General features: G+C 43.3%; 1 protein-coding gene across 2 annotated transcripts in view; it reads left to right on the forward strand.

The window, feature by feature from the left end:
• LOC126094726 (transient receptor potential protein) overlaps nt 1–20,175 on the forward strand; it is a 412,416-nt gene that overhangs the window by 92,479 nt on the left and 299,762 nt on the right. For both annotated transcript variants that reach the window (XM_049909269.1, XM_049909268.1), the window contains exon 2: nt 18,863–18,972. The gene's annotated coding sequence lies outside the window, so the exon portion shown is untranslated. The remainder of the gene's footprint in view (nt 1–18,862; nt 18,973–20,175) is intronic.

Consider the following 20,175-nt stretch of genomic DNA (forward strand, 5'->3'; position numbering starts at 1 on the left):
CCCTTTTTTTCTTTTAAGTTTATTTCCTGGTAACAGTTTCACTGCAGGCTTATTGAAATATCACGTCACTATATTGTTTCGAAAGGGGTTTTGAAACGAGTGAAAAAAATAGATTGTTGCATATATCGGAAGATAAAGGCATTTACGAATACTAAAGATACAGGAAATGCTCGTCCGTTCGTGTGCTGTAGGCTGTCGATGCACTGAAGTATCTGTGAAACGCTACCGGTGTTCTCATTATAAAATGGTTCAAATGGCTCTGAGCACTATCGCAGTGGTTAGCACACTGGACTCGCATTCGGGAGGACGACGGTTCAATCCCGTCTCCGGCCATCCTGATTTAGGTTTTCCGTGATTTCCCTAAATCGCTTAAGGCAAATGCCGGGATGGTTCCTTTGAAAGGGCACGGCCGATTTCCTTCCCTATCCTTCCCTCACCCGAGCTTGCGCTCCGTCTCTAATGACCTCGTTGTCGACGGGACGTTAAACACTAATATCCTCCTCCTCCTCCTCCTCCCTCTGAGCACTATGGGACTTATCATCTTAGGTCATCAGTCCCCTAGAACTTAGAACTACTCAAACCTAACTAACCTAAGGACATCACACACATCCATGCCCGAGGCAGGACTCGAACCTGCGACCGTAGCAGTCGCGTGGTTCCGGACTGAGCGCCTAGAACCGCGAGACCACCGCGGCCGGCATTTCTCATTATACTGAACACGTTGTGCGGCTAAAACATCTTGGGATACTGTATTTCAAAAGGCAGGTTTTCTCCAGTGTCATTAGAATCTTGCTAACTGCCTAGAGTGTAATGATCATGAGGCTCCAGATAGTGAGGAAACCGCAGCGGCAAGGTGAGACGTAGAGGCAGCGTGTTCTGGTGTCTCACCTGGAGCACGCTAGCCAGTGACAGGCTAGTTTGTTTCTATAGTACACAGCCAACCAATACGTGCCCATTCAAAACTCGAATAACACTAAATCAACACACTTACTTTAAAGCTGCCTGACAGATTATAACGCTACGTGTGACACATGCGCGAACGAATTTCCCGTCGTTTCGCGGCTAGTGCTCTGAGAAGGTAAGCAATCCACGCACACCTCCCTGCCGAACTAAAAGCTTCAGTTAGCTAATGTCTGCCGTTGTCTACTTGTAACTTAACTACGTTCATTTTTCTGAAATCTGTAGTTCCTGGTGGCTCTAGGCCGAAGAGTGGTTTGATGCAGTTCTCTACGCTAATCTAACCTTCTCAACCCTCTGTGTCTCTGGATAACTAGCGAACCCTATACTCATTTGAACATGCGTACTGTAATCAAGTCTTGTTCACTCTCCAAGTTCCGTCCATTACCAACTCACTCTTCGTTGGTGCCACAGAATGTGTACTACTAACCTATCCCTCCTTTTGTTCAAGACGTTTAATAATGCCTTTCTTCCCGATTGATTCAGCACCTCTTCATTACTTGTGTCGTCTAATCATCTCATTTTTACCATTCGTCTGTAACATCACATACTCGGTTTTCTTACTGTCTGAAGTATTTATGATCCACGTTTTACTTCCGTACACGGCTACTCTCTAGACAAACATCATCTGAAAAGACGTCCTAATGCTTAAATTTATGTTAGATTCCATTCCGTTCAACTGATTTCCCAAGTGCTTTGCCGTCATTTCAATGCCCAAAGCAAACTTGTTTCTTACTTTATTTCTTCTTCTTGAATTCAAATTCCCTTCTCATATTTCTCCTTGGTTTTCTTTACTGCTTGCTCAATGTACAGATGGAATAACATCAGAGATCAGAGATGGACTACAGCCCTGTTCTTTTCAACAACTGCTTCACTTTCAAGTCTTTGACTCCTATAAGTTTGCATTCTGATTTCTGTAAATGTTTTACATATACATTTCGCTCCCTCTATTTTATCTCAGCTATCTTCAGATTTATGGAGAGTGTATTAAAGTCAACACTGTCAGAAGCTTTATATTTTCTGTATTTACACAAGATTATGGAATAGGAGGCAAAGCAATTAAAGGTCTTTACATGGATAGTCAGGCAGCAGTTAGAGTTGACGGTAAATTGAGTTCATGGTTCAGAGTAGTTTCAGGGGTAAGACAAGGCTGCAACCTGTCTCCACTGTTGTTCATATTATTTATGGATCATATGTTGAAAACAATAGACTGGCTGGGTGAGATTAAGATATGTGAACACAAAATAAGCAGTCCTGTATATACGGATGACTTAGTTGTGATGGCAGATTCGATTGAAAGTTTGCAAAGTAATATTTCAGAGCTAGATCAGAAATGTAAGGACTATGGTATGAAGATTAGCATCTCCAAAACGAAAGTAATGTCAGTGGGAAAGAAATATAAACGGATTGAGTGCCAAGTAGGAGGAACACAGTTAGAACAGGTGGACGGTTTCAAGTACTTAGGATGCATATTCTCACAGGATGGCAACATAGTGAAAGAACTGGAAGCGAGGTGTAGCAAAGCTAATGCAGTGAGAGCTCAGCTACGATCTACTCTCTTCTGCAAGAAGGAAGTCAGTACCAAGACTAAGTTATCTGTGCACCGTTCAATCTTTCGACCAACTTTGTTGTATGGGAGCGAAAGCTGGGTGGATTCAGGCTACCTTATCAACAAGGTTGAGGTTACGGATATGAAAGTAGCTAGGATGATTGCAGGTACTAGGAAATGGGAACAATGGCAGGAGGGTGTCCACAATGAGGAAATCAAAGAAAAACTGGGAATGAACTCTATAGATGTAGCAGTCAGGGCGAACAGGCTTAGATGGTGGGGTCATGTTACACGCATGGGAGAGGCAAGGTTACCCAAGAGACTCATGGATTCAGCAGTAGAGGGTAGGAGGAGTCGGGGCAGACCGAGGAGAAGGTACCTGGATTCGGTTAAGAATGATTTTGAAGTAATAGGTTTAACATCAGAAGAGGCACCAAAGTTAGCGCTGAATAGGGGATCATGGAGGAAGTGTATAAGGGGGGCTATGCTCCAGACTGAACGCTGAAAGGCATAATCAGTCTTAAATGATGATGATGATGATGATGATGATCACTTACCCTATGCGTCGTAATTGAAATCTGTCATCGAATTCCTCGTGTCACATTTTCAAGCCGAACTAATACAGTCACAGCCATTAGAAGGAATATCCAATTTCGAAATTTACGAAATACGTTGCGCACCATGTGGCTCCTTAATCGCTATACAGCAATTACAGCGCGTCTTGAACAATACGCAAGCTGCTGGTTAATACCTAGACATAACTGAGATTGTAATCTCTTTCTATCACTCCACATTTAAAGGCAAATTTTGCCTTTCAGAGTTCAGTCTGTCCTCTTAACACACAAACACACACACACGCACACACACACACACACACACACACACACACACACTACTGTCTCTCAGGCTTTCTGGGATATTATCAACCTCGTTTCTCCCTTATTCAGTTACGTCTCATATCCCAGAGATAAAATATCTTATCTGTCTGTTAAAATTGGCAAATAAATGAGCGTGTCCAGACCGCGAATGTAACCTTTCACCTGACGCACTTTAACCTAACAATTTATGGACAGCACTGACGAGTCTGTAGTGTTATACCACAGAGAATGAAGAAGCCTGTTATACACGTAGAAAAAGTGCTGCGAACTCACCATTCGTTGACGCCCCTTTTCGGCTGAGGTTATACACCCGACGAAATTTCGTTAAATAGTTTTTTAACTACAAGTATGTAGGGAATTCCGCTGTGAAACACTGGCAAGCGGATTTTTACTCATACACTTCACAAGAAACACACTCTAAGACAAAAAGAATAAAGAGAACGAGACACCACGAACGGAATAATCCGAATGGGACGGATTTCGTTAGATGTGATGTACAAGTACAGACAAACAAATGATTACAATTTCTGAAAAATTGGATAATTTATTCGTGGGAAAGAGATTCTCAAACTGAGCAGTTGAACAACGCTTTGATCTACCTGTGGTCCTTCTAGAAGCAGTTATTCGGCTTGGCATAGATTGACATATTTGGTAGATGTACTCTTGAGAGATTTCGTACCGAATTATATCCAATTAGAGAGTCAGATCTTCAAAATGCCGAGATTTGGTGCGCCCTGCCCATAAGCTCCAAACGTTCTTATCTGGGGGAGAGATCCGGCGACCTTTCTGAAAGGGTTTCGCAAGCACGGAGAGAAGCAGTGTGTGCCCGTGCATTATCTTGCTGAAACGTAAGCCCATGATGGTTTGCCACTATGGGTAACAAAACTGGCCGAAGAATATCGCCGACGTACCGCTGTATTGCAAGGTTGCTGCGGCTGTAAGCAAAGGAATCCTGCTACGAAATAGGATGGGACCCCAGTCCATGGGGCCGGTGTGGCCGAGCGGTTCTAGGAGCTACAGTCTGGAACCGCGCGATCGCTACGGTCGCAGGTTCGAATCCTGCCTCGGGCATGGCTGTGTGTGATGTCCTTAGGTTAGTTAGGTTTAAGTAGTTCTAAGTTCTATGGGACTGATGACCACAGATTTAAGTCCCATAGTGCTCAGAGCCAACCCAGTCCATGGCTCCAGGTTGTCGGACGGTAAGGCGGGAGACAGTCAGCTTGGTGTCCGGTGGCAGTGCACGGCGTCTCCAGGCGCCTCTTCGCAGGACATCGGAGCTCAGCTCGAAGCGAGGCTCATCACTGAAGACGGTTCTACTTCAGTCAGTGAGACGTCAGGGTGAATGTGCCCGACATCACCAAAAACAGGTTTGTTGGTGAACAGAACTGAATGGTAGTCAGCGTAAGGTGTGCAGTGAACTCAGACACGAGCTATTAATGCTCTTTGTGGTCACTGAAGCACTAGTTGCAGGACGTATCGATGATATTGATAGGTCCAGGGCTCTGAGTACCTCTCTGACGACTGATAGTGCTTCACGTTCTCAAAAATGTTTAAATGTGTGTGAAATCTTATGGGACTTAACTGCTAAGGTCATCAGTCCCTAAGGTTACACACTACTTAAACTAAATTACCCTAAGGACAAACACACACACCCATGTGCGAGGGAGGAGTCCAGCCTCCGCCGGGACCAGCCGCACAGTCCATGACTGCAGCGCCCGAGACCGCTCGGCTAATCACGCGCGGCGCTTAACGTTCTATTGTCTCTCTAGGCGGATCGTTTCTTCCTGAAAGCTTATGTTCGGGCATAGTTCTCCCATTCCTGCCAACATCGTCGCATAGTGGTATCGCTCTTATTCAAATATCGATCTATTCGCTCCTCACTCCAACCGACTTCTTTGAGCCAACTAACCGTCCTCTCTCAAATGGTGACATCCACGTATATTGTCCATGCACCTGTGTGCAAAGCATAGAGACTGTGTAACTCAGTACACGGAATGAAATTCGCAAAGACTTTGTGCCCTTGTACCTTCCTGACCCTGCTTATTACCCTTGCCAGCTGCCCAGTGAAAGTGCCCTAGAGTGTCACACATTTATCCATTGGCCCCAAAGTTTACAGTTCTGCATTTTCCGTCGATACCTGAATGAATATCAATTAGTGACCAATTTTCAAAACGTCTTTCTGGCGCGTCGTTGTTTTCTCCGGATTTTCTGCATTGCATGTAGACAACATTCCATTGGAACTACTGACGGCCTTGGGAGAGCCAGTCCTGCCAAAACTCTACCATCTGGTGAGCAAGATGTATGAAACAGGCGAAATACCCTCAGACTTCAAGAAGAATATAATAATTCCAATCCCAAACAAAGCAGGTGTTGACAGATGTGAAAATTACCGAACAATCAGTTTAATAAGCCACAGCTGCAAAATACTAACGCGAATTCTTCACAGACGAATGGAAAAACTGGTAGAAGCCGACCTCGGGGAAGATCAGTTTGTATTCCGTAGAAATGTTGGAACACGTGAGGCAATACTGACCTTACGACTCATCCTAGAAGAAAGATTAAGGAAAGGCAAACCTACGTTTCTAGCATTTGTAGACTTAGAGAAAGCTATTGACAATGTTGACTGGAATACTCTCTTTCAAATTCTAAAGGTGGCAGGGGTAAAATACAGGGAGCGAAAGGCTATTTACAATTTGTACAGAAACCAGATGGCAGTTATAAGAGTCGAGGGACATGAAAGGGAAGCAGTGGTTAAAGAGGGAGTAAGACAGGGTTGTTGCCTCTCCCCGATGTTATTCAATCTGTATATTGAGCAAGCAGTAAAGGAAACAAAAGAAAAATTCGGAGTAGGTATTAAAATCCATGGAGAAGAAATAAAAACGTTGAGGTTCGCCGATGACATTGTAATTCTGTCAGAGACAGCAAAGGACTTGGAAGAGCAGTTGAACGGAATGGATGGTGTCTTGAAGGGAGGATATAAGATGAACATCAACAAAAGCAAAACGAGGATAACGGAATGTAGTCAAATTAAGTCGGGTGATGTTGAGGGTATTAGATTAGGAAATGAGACACTTAAAGTAGTAAAGGAGTTTTGCTATTTGGGGAGCAAAATAACTGATGATGGTCGAAGTAGAGAGGATATAAAATGTAGACTGGCAATGGCAAGGAAAGCGTTTCTGAAGAAGAGAAATTTGTTAACATCGAGTATAGATTTAAGTGTCAGGAAGTCATTTCTGAAAGTATTTGTATGGAGTGTAGCCATGTATGGAAGTGAAACATGGACGGTAAATAGTTTGGACAAGAAGAGAATAGAAGCTTTCGAAATGTGGTGCTACAGAAGAATGCTGAAGATTAGATGGGTAGGTCACATAACTAATGAGGAAGTATTGAATAGGATTGGGGAGAAGAGAAGTTTGTGGCACAACTTGACCAGAAGAAGGGATCGGTTGGTAGGACATGTTCTGAGGCATCAAGGGATCACCAATTTAGTATTGGAGGGCAGCGTGGAGGGTAAAAATCGTAGGGGGAGACCAAGAGATGAATACACTAAGCAGATTCAGAAGGATGTAGGTTGCAGTAGGTACTGGGAGATGAAGAAGCTTGCACAGGATAGAGTAGCATGGAGAGCTGCATCAAACCAGTCTCAGGACTGAAGACCATAACAACAACAACAATGTGTTTGAAAACTTCCCGTAATCGGCATCGGTTCCTAAAGTAAATGCAGCCCTAAAAGCACAGCTAACGCAAAGAACCGAATCGTTTCGTGTATTTATAAAACTAAAACCGGAATTTAAAGAAAACCATAACTTGTAGCATTTTCACCCTTTCAAAGACCTTCTAATTCATCAAGGTATCGTACAGGATTAAGATACCAACAACTGTGGTTCACTGTAAATCCCAGGGCACAGCAGGTCAGAAGTTTGCTTCGTAGATTCATGATGTACTTGAGTGTGAAGGGCGTCAAGTGCCTTGTAGTATTTCATCGCCAATTTGATTTAAAAATCTCCTTCTCTTTTAAGAGTGCTTTATATTTCAGCCGTTGTTATGCCAGAAGATTGCACTTGCTATTTTTTGGTACGGAGTGTTGTTGAGGTAGATAAATTCTGCTTCTTCGGTCGTAGAATGTTTCGGTAACCGTTGTAATCTCTACCAATAATTCCTAATTTCGGCTGCGTAATGGACGTCAGCTGCGTGCTCTCACCAGGAAGCTAATGGACCGCTCACAGATCACACCGCTGCGCGCTGAGACACAAATGACCCGCATCCATCCGTTGCGTTACGAGTAGCGTTACAAGAGATATGGAATGGAAACCGATGAGTATGAATATCAAGTACGTATAACGAGACTGATCAATCAGATGGAGTAAACCAGCAATAACCCGTCCACCAGTTCTTTAATTTGACGTGGTTGCCAAAACCGTACCCTGATGTTGCCTGTTTTCAGGTCTATAGACTTTTTCGGAGAGAGTCAGTTTCAGCAAAATTCTTACTACCCACCGAGTCATACTGCAAACGCTGCAGAGTTTCTGCTACCATCACACATGTCCTTTGGCAATGTAATGTACTACTGACCCAGTGGCACCAGAACTTCCAGAATATTGCCATGTATACCTACCCACATTACTTCCACGACGCGTCGAGAACGGCATGGAATTCGTGTTGTAATACTCCTATGGAGTGAGTGTATGAGCTGTGTTATAGACAAAGGTTTTAATTGAGTTTTGTTTTCATTATTAGATAATCAGGCAGACACCACTGCAGTGATACAGAAAACGCCACGCCATTCCTGACGAGACTGCGAGACATTCTGTCAGACTTTCAGAAAGATATCAGCCACACAATCCCAAAGATACCAAAGCGCAGAGTCAGCGTAAAAGCTCATGCATCCATGTTGCTGACAAGAATAATGTACAGAATATTCGAAAATAAAATTCACGAGCTTTGAGATGACGAACAACTTGGCTTTAATAAAAGTAAAGGTGTTGTGTACGAGTTCGTACACGACAGTAAGGAGAAGTTGTAACCTCCCCCTCACTTATCGACCTTAATGACAGTGAAAAATTAAACCGCGTGTACCTAATGGAAATTTGGGAAAAGCAATCGTCACCGAAGTTAATCTGTCGGTAAAGAGGGAGAAAAGGGTTACATCTAAATGAAAGGAAAAATGCAAATGAAACTGGTGGAAATTAATTTTTAAAAGGGGTAAAGTTAATAAAGAAAGTAAATGTGCGGCCGTTACGATAACAATTAACCAGCGGTAATTAGATATTTGAGGTTTGGGGGAAATTACGGTCGCCAGTCCTAAGGACAATTATTATAGTAACTGAAAAAGAAAGGTTATTACACATATAATTAGCACTAGAAGCGTGGCAACTGAAGGTTGACACGTGTAGTGTGAAAACCGAAAGTTTGTCAGAAGTAATAAATTTCGCTACACTCTGCCTTAATTTAACAAAAGAATTAATAAAACCGGAAAATCGAAAGTTAATTTAGTGACTGAAGTTAATAGTGAGCTTTCTTTCTGAAGCACATCGAAATTCAGTAAAATACGGTTAGTCTTGGACTACCTCAACAATCATTTCAAAAGCTACTTGAATCTACGCAATTTAGAAATAAGAGATTTAACTTTGAACTTGAATTAAATGATTCTGAACAATTAACAATAGTAAAATTTAGTACGTACCAAGCTGAGCTGCAGTCACAGGTAAGCTAAAATACGGTAACGAAACTCGCACTCTTAATTTGTGCTTGTGTAATCTAAATATTGTAGCCAGCTATGAATACCTTAACTGAACTTTGAAATTAAAGCAGTGAAATCGAATGATGCTGGCGTTTGAATTTCAACGACACTCGGGTTCATTCCAGAAAAGGAAGGGACCCTGCTTGGTAATGCAATTGGAACAATGAGCAACAAAGGTTCATGCTATGTTGCTGTAATTTAGTTATGAAAATGGAACAGTTTGAAAAGCTGAGGTCTGCCATACAGTTCTAAAACTTTACGTGCTTCCAGTCTTCCTTGTTGGTTGATTGAAGGTTTGAAGCCGTCGATCGAGGAGGTAGCGACAGTCAATCATTGTCGGCCGTCGCTGTTGCAGAAGCTGGATGTTGGCGCGCCTTCTTCTCGACACGGTCACAAGGCGAAACGGGCTCTTGATGTGCGCCAGGTAATGCTTCCCGTCCGCGACACCGTGTCAGAAACTATCATAGCAAGTCGAGCGCAATTACACGCTGCCCAACCCCGAAAGCGCGGCAACTCGCGGGAGCGTCACACAACACACCTGCTCCACTGCACCACCCCAGCCAGACTCTCCCCTGCCCGCGCTCCACGCGACAGAGTTAACACTACCAAAGATCCTAAACACTTTGGTTCTCCACACGACCTATCGATGCATTCGTTCGATAGCATAGTTTTCCCTAGGCCAGACCCAGCGTATAAATACAAATAACATTCACAAAACAAACCAACACAAACAGTAAAACAATTACAATGTATAAAGAGACAGAAGTGTCATATCTTCAGGTGACAAAATAAGGAAAAATCTATAGTACAGTAGATGGAAATAGAAGGATATGCATTTCCGGCGTTACAAAGTGCACTTGCAGAGTTTCCAGCCGCCCTCCGTTGATCTGCTGTCTTCGACTTCTCTGGCGTAAGATATCGATGTTGTTATTCACTGTATGTGCCCGACTTTTCGTTATATCTACACATCAGATGGATCAGCCACAAACATATTCACTGTAACGGCGACTAAATATCGGGTTTTAATATTAACAATTAATGTTAACTTTTTGCTCAGTCGATCGCCCTTCATTTGTTGCTGCTTTACCGAAGACAAGTAGTAAATAACGTCTTCGGATGTTACTTATTATTTACTAATACACACGCTATTGCGGAAATCACTTTAGTTTTTTTATCTGCGATATCTGATAATAATTAAATGATCATGAATGATTGCGTTTTGCGTATAGGGAAAAGGAGGGTTGACCTTACAATTACTCTCAGCAATTACGGCAACTAAAAGTCCCATGATTTTTATAGTTCGTCACTCAAAGATTTTATAGCAAGGACTATGGTCCATTACTATACTTCGATACAGTCATTCAACTTCATACGCTTTTACTTTTACAATGCTAAATGTCTAGTTACGTTCTTATATTCAGTTTAACGTCCCTTCGTATAGTCCGCAGATTCTGTTATCGGTTATTCGGCATTTAATAGAATTTAATACTGAGCGCTGCTTTTTCTCGCGCACACAATTCCTCTGATATTCTTAGTCCGTGACATTACGGCAAAAGTCTGTTCCATATGAATTAACGATAGTCAATTTTCTTGCAGTTTAACAAAAGTTCCCTGATCCCTTCCGTAACATATCACACGGAAATGCCCGCTATATCGCACGCCGCAGCTACACAGACATATTCAGAGCGCAGAAAAGAAGAGATCTAACAATACCCGAACATGGTTCATATAGTATAATTTAGAAACAAAAGTAGCAGTAGCAGTAGTAGTAGCACCTTCCGTGAAGCGCTACTTTACTGCGGGCGTTATTCTGATGAGAGATTATGCATCGATAATTTTAATAAAAACCTTTTCAGTGCTATTCATTACTTCTGATATTATCGATCACCTCCTCCCTATATGAAAATAAGCCAGATAATATCGTTCTCAATTAAAAGAGCGGTTATAACTTGTATGCCAAGTGTCGTCGATGGAAAGTTGGACAGGAGCAGCAACGATTAGCGAACGGATTAACACTGTAAACAGAAGATTTACTTAACGTATATTCTCCAAGCGAACAAAGACTCAATACAAACAATGGTGCAACAAACAGAGTCCAGCTCTCTCAGTTTCAAAAAAGGATGAAGCACGACGAAGGTGTCGCAGCTTAGTGGCTCCAAGAGCAAGTGGGCAAGTGGCTGCCGCTGGCCCTCCTGCACTGTGGTGGCAGATGTTGCTCACAGTACAGTGTGTGGTTCAGCAGACGCTCACCATTGGGTCCACCAGATCCCGCGCGTCCGCTAACGGCGTCAGACGGAAACTTGCCCCTGCGTTACCAAACTTTATATGCCGTGGTGTAGTATCGAAACGTCATCCAGAAAAAATTCTAGAATGGTGTTCTGATGTTACTCTTGGTAATGGAACGAGGCTTGAATAAAAACATATTCACGCTTCTTGTCGACCTGGAAGAGCCGTTCGACAATTTAAAATGGATTAATACGTGCAAAATGCTCAGGAAAGTCGGATAATATGGACCAATGTAAGGGGTCCGTAGGCCCTTACTATCACTTTGCACTCGGCACAGGTCGATAGGGCGAACAATCGATTGTAACGTGTTGCGAGATCGAGTGTTGAGTTGCGCCAGTGTGGTTGGCGGGAGTAGTGTGTGTGTGAAGGCCATTGTTGAAATACAGGTCTTTAACGGAGAAGGGTGTCGCCATCGCCGTGGTTAGACCCCTATGTAATAGATTAATACCGGGAAAGTGAAGAAGTGTCATTACGAAAGTGATCAGTGACGTTACTAGTGCCGATATTTGGTTTCGCGTCTCCGCGCCGGCCTAACCTTGGACTGCAGTGTTGGATGCAGTGATGGATTAGCGTGTGACGATAATGGAAAATGAAGAAAGCCTGTGCTGCGATTAGCCGTGATTAGATATGTATGACGAAGGCAGTGGCTATCTCCTTTTTTTGTGTTTTCAGAAGAATATAAGTTCGTAATTAGTAAAACTGTGTTGGTGTTCCTCATTACCAGACATTCAGTATTATAGTATTGAGCAGAACGGACAGGAAAGTAACAACTTCCGTAGCAGTCAATAACGATTACCAGCCCCATTAGGTTCACGGTCATGTTAATAGTAAATATTGGGCTGCTATTCGATCAGATCAGGTCGGGATAAAAAACGGAGGTGTTACACCAAGAAGGAGGTGCCCGTTCCGAAAGGGTAAAAGACAGGGATGTAGTTTTAGCCTCTATTGTGCACTCTATAAATCAAAGAAGCAATGATGCAAATAAAAGAAATGTTCAGGAGTGGCATTATAACTCAGGGTGTCAGGATATCGAGGATAGGATTTGCTGATGACATTTATATCTTTAGTGAAAGTGAAGAAGAATTTCAGGATATGATGAATGGAAAGAACAGTGAGTTTTACGACACCCCATCCCTGCGAAACGCTGAACCATTACGTAACCTCTGATGACGGAAATGCTGTCATTTCAACACAACAGTTCAGTTGCTCTCAGTTTTATGACACTGAAGAACCAAAGAAACTGGTACAACTGACTAATATCGTATAGGGCTCCCGCGATCACGCGGAAGTGCCACAACACGATGTGGCATGGACTCGACTAATGTCTAAAGTAGTGCTGGAGGAAATTGACACCATGAATCGTGCAGAGTTGTCCATAAATCCGTAAGAGTACGAGGGGGTGAAGATCTCTTCCCAATAGCACGTTGCAAGGCATTTCACATTCGCTCAATATGTTCATGTCTGGGGAGTTTGGTGGCCAGCGGAAGTGTTTAAACTCAGAACAGTGTTTCTGGAGCCACTCTGTAACCATTCTAGACGTGTGGGGTGTCGCGTTGTCGTACTGGAATTGCCCAAGTCCGTCGAAATGCACAATGGATATGAATGGACGCAGGTGATCTGACAGGATGCTTACGTACTTGTCACCTGTCAGAGTCGTATCTAGAAGTATCAGGGGTTCCATATCACTCCAACTGCACACGCCCCACAATATTACAGAGCCTCCACCAGCTTGAGCAGTTCGCTGCTGACATGCACGGTCCATAGAATCATGAAGTTCTCTCCATAGCCGTACACGTCCATCGGCTCGATACAATTTGAAACGAGGCTCGTCCGAACAGGCAACATGTTTCCTGTCATTCAACGGTCCAATGTCGGCGTTGACAGGCCCAGCCGAGACGTAAAGCCTTTTTGTGTCTTGCAGTAATCAATGGTACATGAGCCTTCGGCTCCCAAAGCCCGTATCGATGATGTTTCGTTGAATGATTTGGACCTATGCACTTGTTGATGGCCCACCATTGAAATCTGCAGCAATTTGCGGAAGGGTTCCACTTCCGTCACGTTGAACGATTCTCTTCAGGCATCGTTCTCCCAGTTCTTGCAGGATCTTTTTCTGGGCGCAGCGATGCCGAAGATTTAATGATTTGCCGGATTCCTGATATTCACGGTACGCTCGTAAAATGGTCGTACGGGAAAATCCCCACTCCATCACTACCTCGGAGGCGCTGTGTCCCATCGCTCTTGCGTCGACTATAGCACCACGTTTAGACTCACTTACATCTTGGTAACCTGCCATCGTAGCAGCAGTAACCGATCTAACAACTGCGCCAGACACTTGTTGTCTTGTATAGGCGTTGCAGACCGCTTCGCCGTATTCTGCCTGGTATGCCTATACCAGTTTCTTTGACGCTTCAGTGTAGTTCAGTACACAGTCCGTCAGATCTACGAAATCTCCATGACAACATCACTGCGGCTGAAACTGTGTGCCGGACAGAGACGTGAATCTGGAACTTTAGCCTTGAGCGGGCGAGTGCTCCACCATCTGAGTTATCCAGACACGAGGCGTCCTCACAACCTTACTTCCAGCAGTATCTCTCCTTATTTCTTCCACAACTGCTAACCGCGCAAGATATGAAGAGGGGTAGGATGGGATGGGGAAGCTGGTGGGTCGTGCGTGGATAGCGCCTTCGGTAGAGAACCTGCCCGTGAAAAGGAGAGGTCCCAGTTTCTAGTCCAGGTGACGAACATAATTTTAATCTGGCACGAAGTTTCAAATCAGTACACGCACCGAGAATATTCATACCGGATACGTCATGGCTTTCAATAAGAGATCATCGAAATACACTGACGAAAAAAATTGCGACGCCAAGAAGGATCTGTGCAACATAAAAGAAACTTGGTTGGTGTGTTTCTACATCTGGAAGATGATGTCTATTCCAATTTCGCACCAGTCTCATAAAGCGGCACTAGTAGCGCCAATATGATGATGTGAATCAGGTTTGCTTTAAATGCACGCTGTAGATCCTGAGTGATAGTTACCTTTGAGGAGAAAGAAGGATCCGTTATTGTATGATTATATGATAGCGGAACAAACACTGGTAGCAGTTAATTCTGTAAAATATCTGGGAGTATGCGTACGGAACGATTTGAAGTGGAATAAAATTAATTGTTGGTAAGGCGTGTGCCAGGTTGAGATTCATTGGGAGAGTCCTTAGGAAATGTAGTCCATCAACAAAGGAGGTGGCTTACAAAACACTCGTTCGACCTATACTTGAGTATTTCTCATCAGTGTGGGATCCGTACCAGGTCGGGTTGACAGGAGAGATAGAGAAGATCGAAAGAAGAGTGGCGCGTTTCGTCACAGGGTTATCTGGTAAGCGCGATAGCGTTACGGAGATGTTTAGCAAACTCAAGTGGCAGACTCTGCAAGAGAGGCGCTCTGCATCGCGGTGTAGCTTGCTGTCCAGGTTTCGAGAGGGTGCGTTTCTGGATGAGGTATCGAATATATTGCTTCCCCCTACTTATACCTCCCGAGGAGATCACGAATGTAAAATTAGAGAGATTCGAGCGCGCACGGAGGCTTTCCGGCAGTCGTTCTTCCCGCGAAATATACGCGACTGGAACAGGAAAGGCAGGTAATGACAGTGGCACGTAAAGTGCCCTCCGCCACACACCGTTGGGTGGCTTGCGGAGTATAAACGTAGATGTAGATGTAGAGGTTGAACGTGTGAGTTGATGTTAATCAAGAATGCCTTTAAGGCGACAAAGACCTCATTATCAATAACTCACTGAGTTTCAACGAGGTCGTATAATAGGGCTATGAGAAGTTGGATGCTCCTTCTGCGACGCTGCATAAGACTTGGCAGGAGTGTGGCCACTGCACGTGGTTGCTTCCAGTGGTGGTCACGAGAACGTTCGGTCTCAAGAAGAAGCGACTCTGAACGGTCGCGTAGCACTACCGAGAGAGAAGACCATTGTGTTCGGCGTACGTATCTGGCGCATCGTACTGCATCAACAGCAGCCTTTGAGTAGCAGCTGGTACCACAGTGACACAACGTACTGTTACAAATTGGTTACTACAGCTCCGAGCCAGACACCCTGTAGCGTGCATTCTACTGCCCCACATCACCGCCATTTGCGACTTCAATGGTGTCACACTAGAGCTCATTGGAGGGCGGGCTGGGGGTCTGTTGTGGTGTCTGATGAAAGCTGTTACTGCCTCGGTGTCTTTAATGGCCTTTGTTGGTTAGAAGGAGGTCAGTTGAGGGACAGAAACCAATAAGTCTGAGCGCTAGGTACACTGGACCTACACCTGGAGCTGGAGCTACGGTCTGGGATGCGATTTCGTCTGAGAGCAGCAGCACCCTAGTGGTTACCCCACGCACAGTGACTACAAATTCATATGTAGTCTGGTGATTCGACTTCTTGTGCTGCCATTCACGAACAGCATTCCAGAGAGTGTATTCCAACAGGATAACGCTTGACCACATACCGCTGTTGCAACCCAACACGCCCTACAGAGTATCGACATGATGCCATGGCCTGCTCAGTCACAAGATCCGTCTCCAATAGATAACATACGGGACACCATCGGATGACAACTCTCGCGTCATCAATAAATAGCGTTAACCGTTACTGTACTGACCGACCAAACGCAACAGGCGTGTAATCACATTCCCGAAACTGACATCCGACACCTGCACAACGCAATGCATGCACGTTTTCATGCCTGCATTCAACATTCCGATTATTAATGTACCCAGTATTTCACATTTGCAATGATTTATCTCGCTCTTACGTCAAACCTGTGACCGAGGAATGTTAATCAGTTAAATATGTTCATCATCATCATCATTTAAGACTGATTCTGCCTTTCAGCGTTCAGTCTGGAGCATAACCCCCCTTATACAGTTCCTCCATGATCCCCTATTCAGTGCTAACATTGGTGCCTCTTCTGATGTTATACCTATTACTTCAAAATCATTCTCAACCGAATCCAGGTACCTTCTCCTCGGTCTGCCCCGACTCCTCCTACCCTCTACTGCTGAATCCATGAGTCTCTTGGGTAACCTTGCTTCTCCCATGCGTGTAACATGACCCCACCATCTAAGCCTATTCGCCCTGACTGCTACATTTATAGAGTTCATTCCCAGTTTTTCTTTGATTTCCTCATTGTGGACACCCTCCTGCCATTGTTCCCATCTACTAGTACCTGCAATCATCCTAGCTACTTTCATATCCGTAACCTCAACTTTGTTGATAAGGTCGCCTGAATCCACCCAGCTTTCGCTCCCATACAACAAAGTTGGTCGAAAGATTGAACGGTGCACAGATAACTTAGTCTTGGTACTGACTTCCTTCTTGCAGAAGAGAGTAGATCGTAGCTGAGCGCTCACTGCATTAGCTTTGCTACACCTCGCTTCCAGTTCTTTCACTATGTTGCCATCCTGTGAGAATATGCATCCTAAGTACTTGAAACCGTCCACCTGTTCTAACTTTGTTCCTCCTATTTGCCACTCAATCTGTTTATATTTCTTTCCCACTGACATTACTTCCGTTTTGGAGATGCTAATCTTCATACCAAAATCCTTACATTTCTGATCTAGCTCTGAAATGTTGCTTTGCAAACTTTCAATCGAATCTGCCATCACAACTAAGTCATCCGCATATGCAAGACTGCTTATTTTGTGTTCACATATCTTAATCTCACCCAGCCAGTCTATTGTTTTCAACATATGATCCATAAATAATATGAACAACAGTGGAGACAGGTTGCAGCCTTGTCTTACCCCTGAAACTACTCAGAACCATGAACTCAATTTACCGTCAACTCTAACTGCTGCCTGACTATCCATGTAAAGACCTTTAATTGCTTGCAAAAGTTTGCCTCCTATTCCATAATCTTGTAGAACAGACAATAACTTCCTCCTCGGAACCCGGTCATATGCCTTTTATAGATCTATAAAGCATAGATACAATTCCCTGTTCCACTCATAACACTTCTCCATTATTTGCCGTAAGTTAAATATGTTAGCTAGACAAATTTATTCCCGAAATTTCACTGCTCTCATTTTCCGGTGGTGCGACTGTCTTTCGGTCAGAGAAAATCCATTCGAGTGAGGTACCCTGCATCCCGCGGTACGGCAAAGTATGCAAGGTTGCCTGTTAGGCAGACATCAAGAGCGTAACCACAACTTACAAGGAGACCATCACACCTGTTAATCACGCATTTTAACGAGGCGCACGTATGAGATAGAAGGACCTGTCCCGAGTACCTAGCTAGCGCTTTTTAATGAGGCTTCTCCCAGTTTGCGAGGAAATCAATGTTGAACTATTACGAGTGCCTCCTATGTCTGCAACGTTAATTGTGTGTCGACAGGGCGAGCGTAGTGCAGTGCCAGAGGTTTGCGGTCTCCATACTGGTGGTATGAGTTCAGATCTCACCCGTGTACCTTTTCTTAAATTTCATCCCTTAGAATATCATCAAACAGTTTGTTTTATGCAAAATTATTAAAAAATAGTCATTCTCACCACTTTAATGTTATTGTTAAAACAATAGCTAAAGCAAATCGTCTTTCCGTGTACTCTGTTTCTCACAGAATCGATTACAGAATTGTCTTGCTCGGTATTCTTTGCATCATTTGCTGTGCTAGAACAGAATTCCGGATGGTATTTGTGGCAGAAACAACCGAAACACCATGAAAATTTCAAAAGGTACTGCCCTGCAAGCACACGGGTTTTAAAGCTGCGATACCAGAAAAGATAGTTCATTTAGATTCAAAAAAATTGTTTTTTCTTTTACCACCTTCGATGCGATCCGCGCGTATTTGATCACTGCTGTGAATGTAGGTGCACTAAAAAGATGCAGAATTAAAGAATGTATTTTTGTGGAATTTTCCCTCGCAGCTATTTCTCTGTTAGTCTTAAATCAGTCAGGAGCAGTCTCAATTTTTTTTTCATGAAAATTTCAACCTGTCTGTGAAAATAAACATCACAGTGTTGGCAAAATGGAGTAAATTTGGGTGGTATATCATTTACAGCGGAGGTGCTTTCTCGTCCTTCATTTACAAAGATTTGATCGTAAAATGTCTGATCAGTATACTGTCCTTGTGAGTCAGTTCGTCAATTCTTTTCGAAAAAATCGACCAAATGTCCGGTATGGTTCTTGTATACGCAATAAAACTTAAGGGAACATATTTCCTGCCGATATTATAGTAAACTGTTCTCTGAAATAATGAGCTATCTTGTTCAAATCTGTATTCGCTCCTTGTTCCGCAAGGTATCTATTGCTCGTCAATTGGTATATGTGTTTGTCTATAACAAAGACAACGTTAATTATGTTTAATTTCGCGGAATTAAGTGAAACTTATAGTGTGAATCATACAAAGTAACTTTGACTTAGCTTCTCAATTCACATTACCGAATAACACAGAAATTGTTTCTCATCTTCAACAGATGCAGGTTGGACGTCCGAGAATTCATGGACTCTGTCGCAATGCAGCTGTAGAAGGAAACTGAAACAGTCAACGCTGAAATCAACTTCAGTCACACTGCCGAATACTTAGGTAAGCATTAATTTATCAAACAAATATATGTGCGCGTTTTGTTCTGGAAAAACTGGATCATTTCCATAATAAAACTGAACTCCATCCAAACAGACTTCGGAAGGCCCAACGGTACCCACCAGCCCCATGTCGTCCTCAGCCGGATAGGAGTCACTGGCTGCGGATGTGGAGGGGCATGCGGTCAGCACGCGGCTCTCCCGGCCATTGACAGTTTTCGCGACCAGACGTTTCCATAACGCTAGACAAAAATTTGGCTGTCATAATCGTCATAATCAAGTACACCACCATTATGATGATCTGATATTCGACAGCTTTATCGTCGAGCATTCGCCACCCTCTACATAATATCAGGCGTTATTTAGTGAAGTTTTACGTTTTGGAAATATATCATTCGAGTAATTGGTATGTACGCATGTTAGCTGAATACGCAAGAGGCATAGATTTGTTAACACTCTTATGCACAGAAAATGTTGCTCTCTTCAATTCAGACTCGATTAAAATGTCCTTACTGCTGTGAAAAGCACGTAGCCTTATTATTTAAAAAAAAACACTAAATTACTCGCTCAATTTGCTGACGAAACCTGTAACATTCGTTAGCAAATGATATGTCCACAATATGTTCCATCTTATTTTATATTTCGTAGAATCTTCGAAAAGGTGTCACTGTTCCTTTTTATTTTCATTTTGATGTCGGCAAAGGTTATCATGAAGCATCAATAATTCATGAACACGAGACATTGCTTAAAGGTACAAGATAATTGAAATGAACTCACATTTATATGATGAAGAAACATTTCAAATGGTAACCCTAAAATATATCAACACAATAACAGAATAATAGAGTGTCTTTCACACAACAATTTTTTATATTTCACTGGTCCCACTCCGATAGAGTCTATAAAAAGAATGTTTAATGCAAACTTACTACTTGTTTGAGTAAAATCATCTTGGTTTACAAGCCGTGACATTTCGAACGAAACACTCGAGCTTTCGCTGCCTATCTCTACCATCGTCGTCAGGAGAAAAAACACTGACTGCGGGGCAGCTTTTTTTTTATTGCACTTCAATTCCCCATCTGGCGCGGGCTGGCAGCAGCATAGGCGCTGCCCCTCAGCCGAAAGGCGTGTATTATACAATAGAAGACATTTAAAATAAGATAAAGGAGAAAATGTGGCGGTACATAGATATAAAAAGGGTGAACAT

The sequence above is a fragment of the Schistocerca cancellata genome, chromosome 8 (assembly GCF_023864275.1).
Source record: "Schistocerca cancellata isolate TAMUIC-IGC-003103 chromosome 8, iqSchCanc2.1, whole genome shotgun sequence".
NCBI classification, from domain to species: Eukaryota; Metazoa; Arthropoda; class Insecta; order Orthoptera; family Acrididae; genus Schistocerca; species Schistocerca cancellata.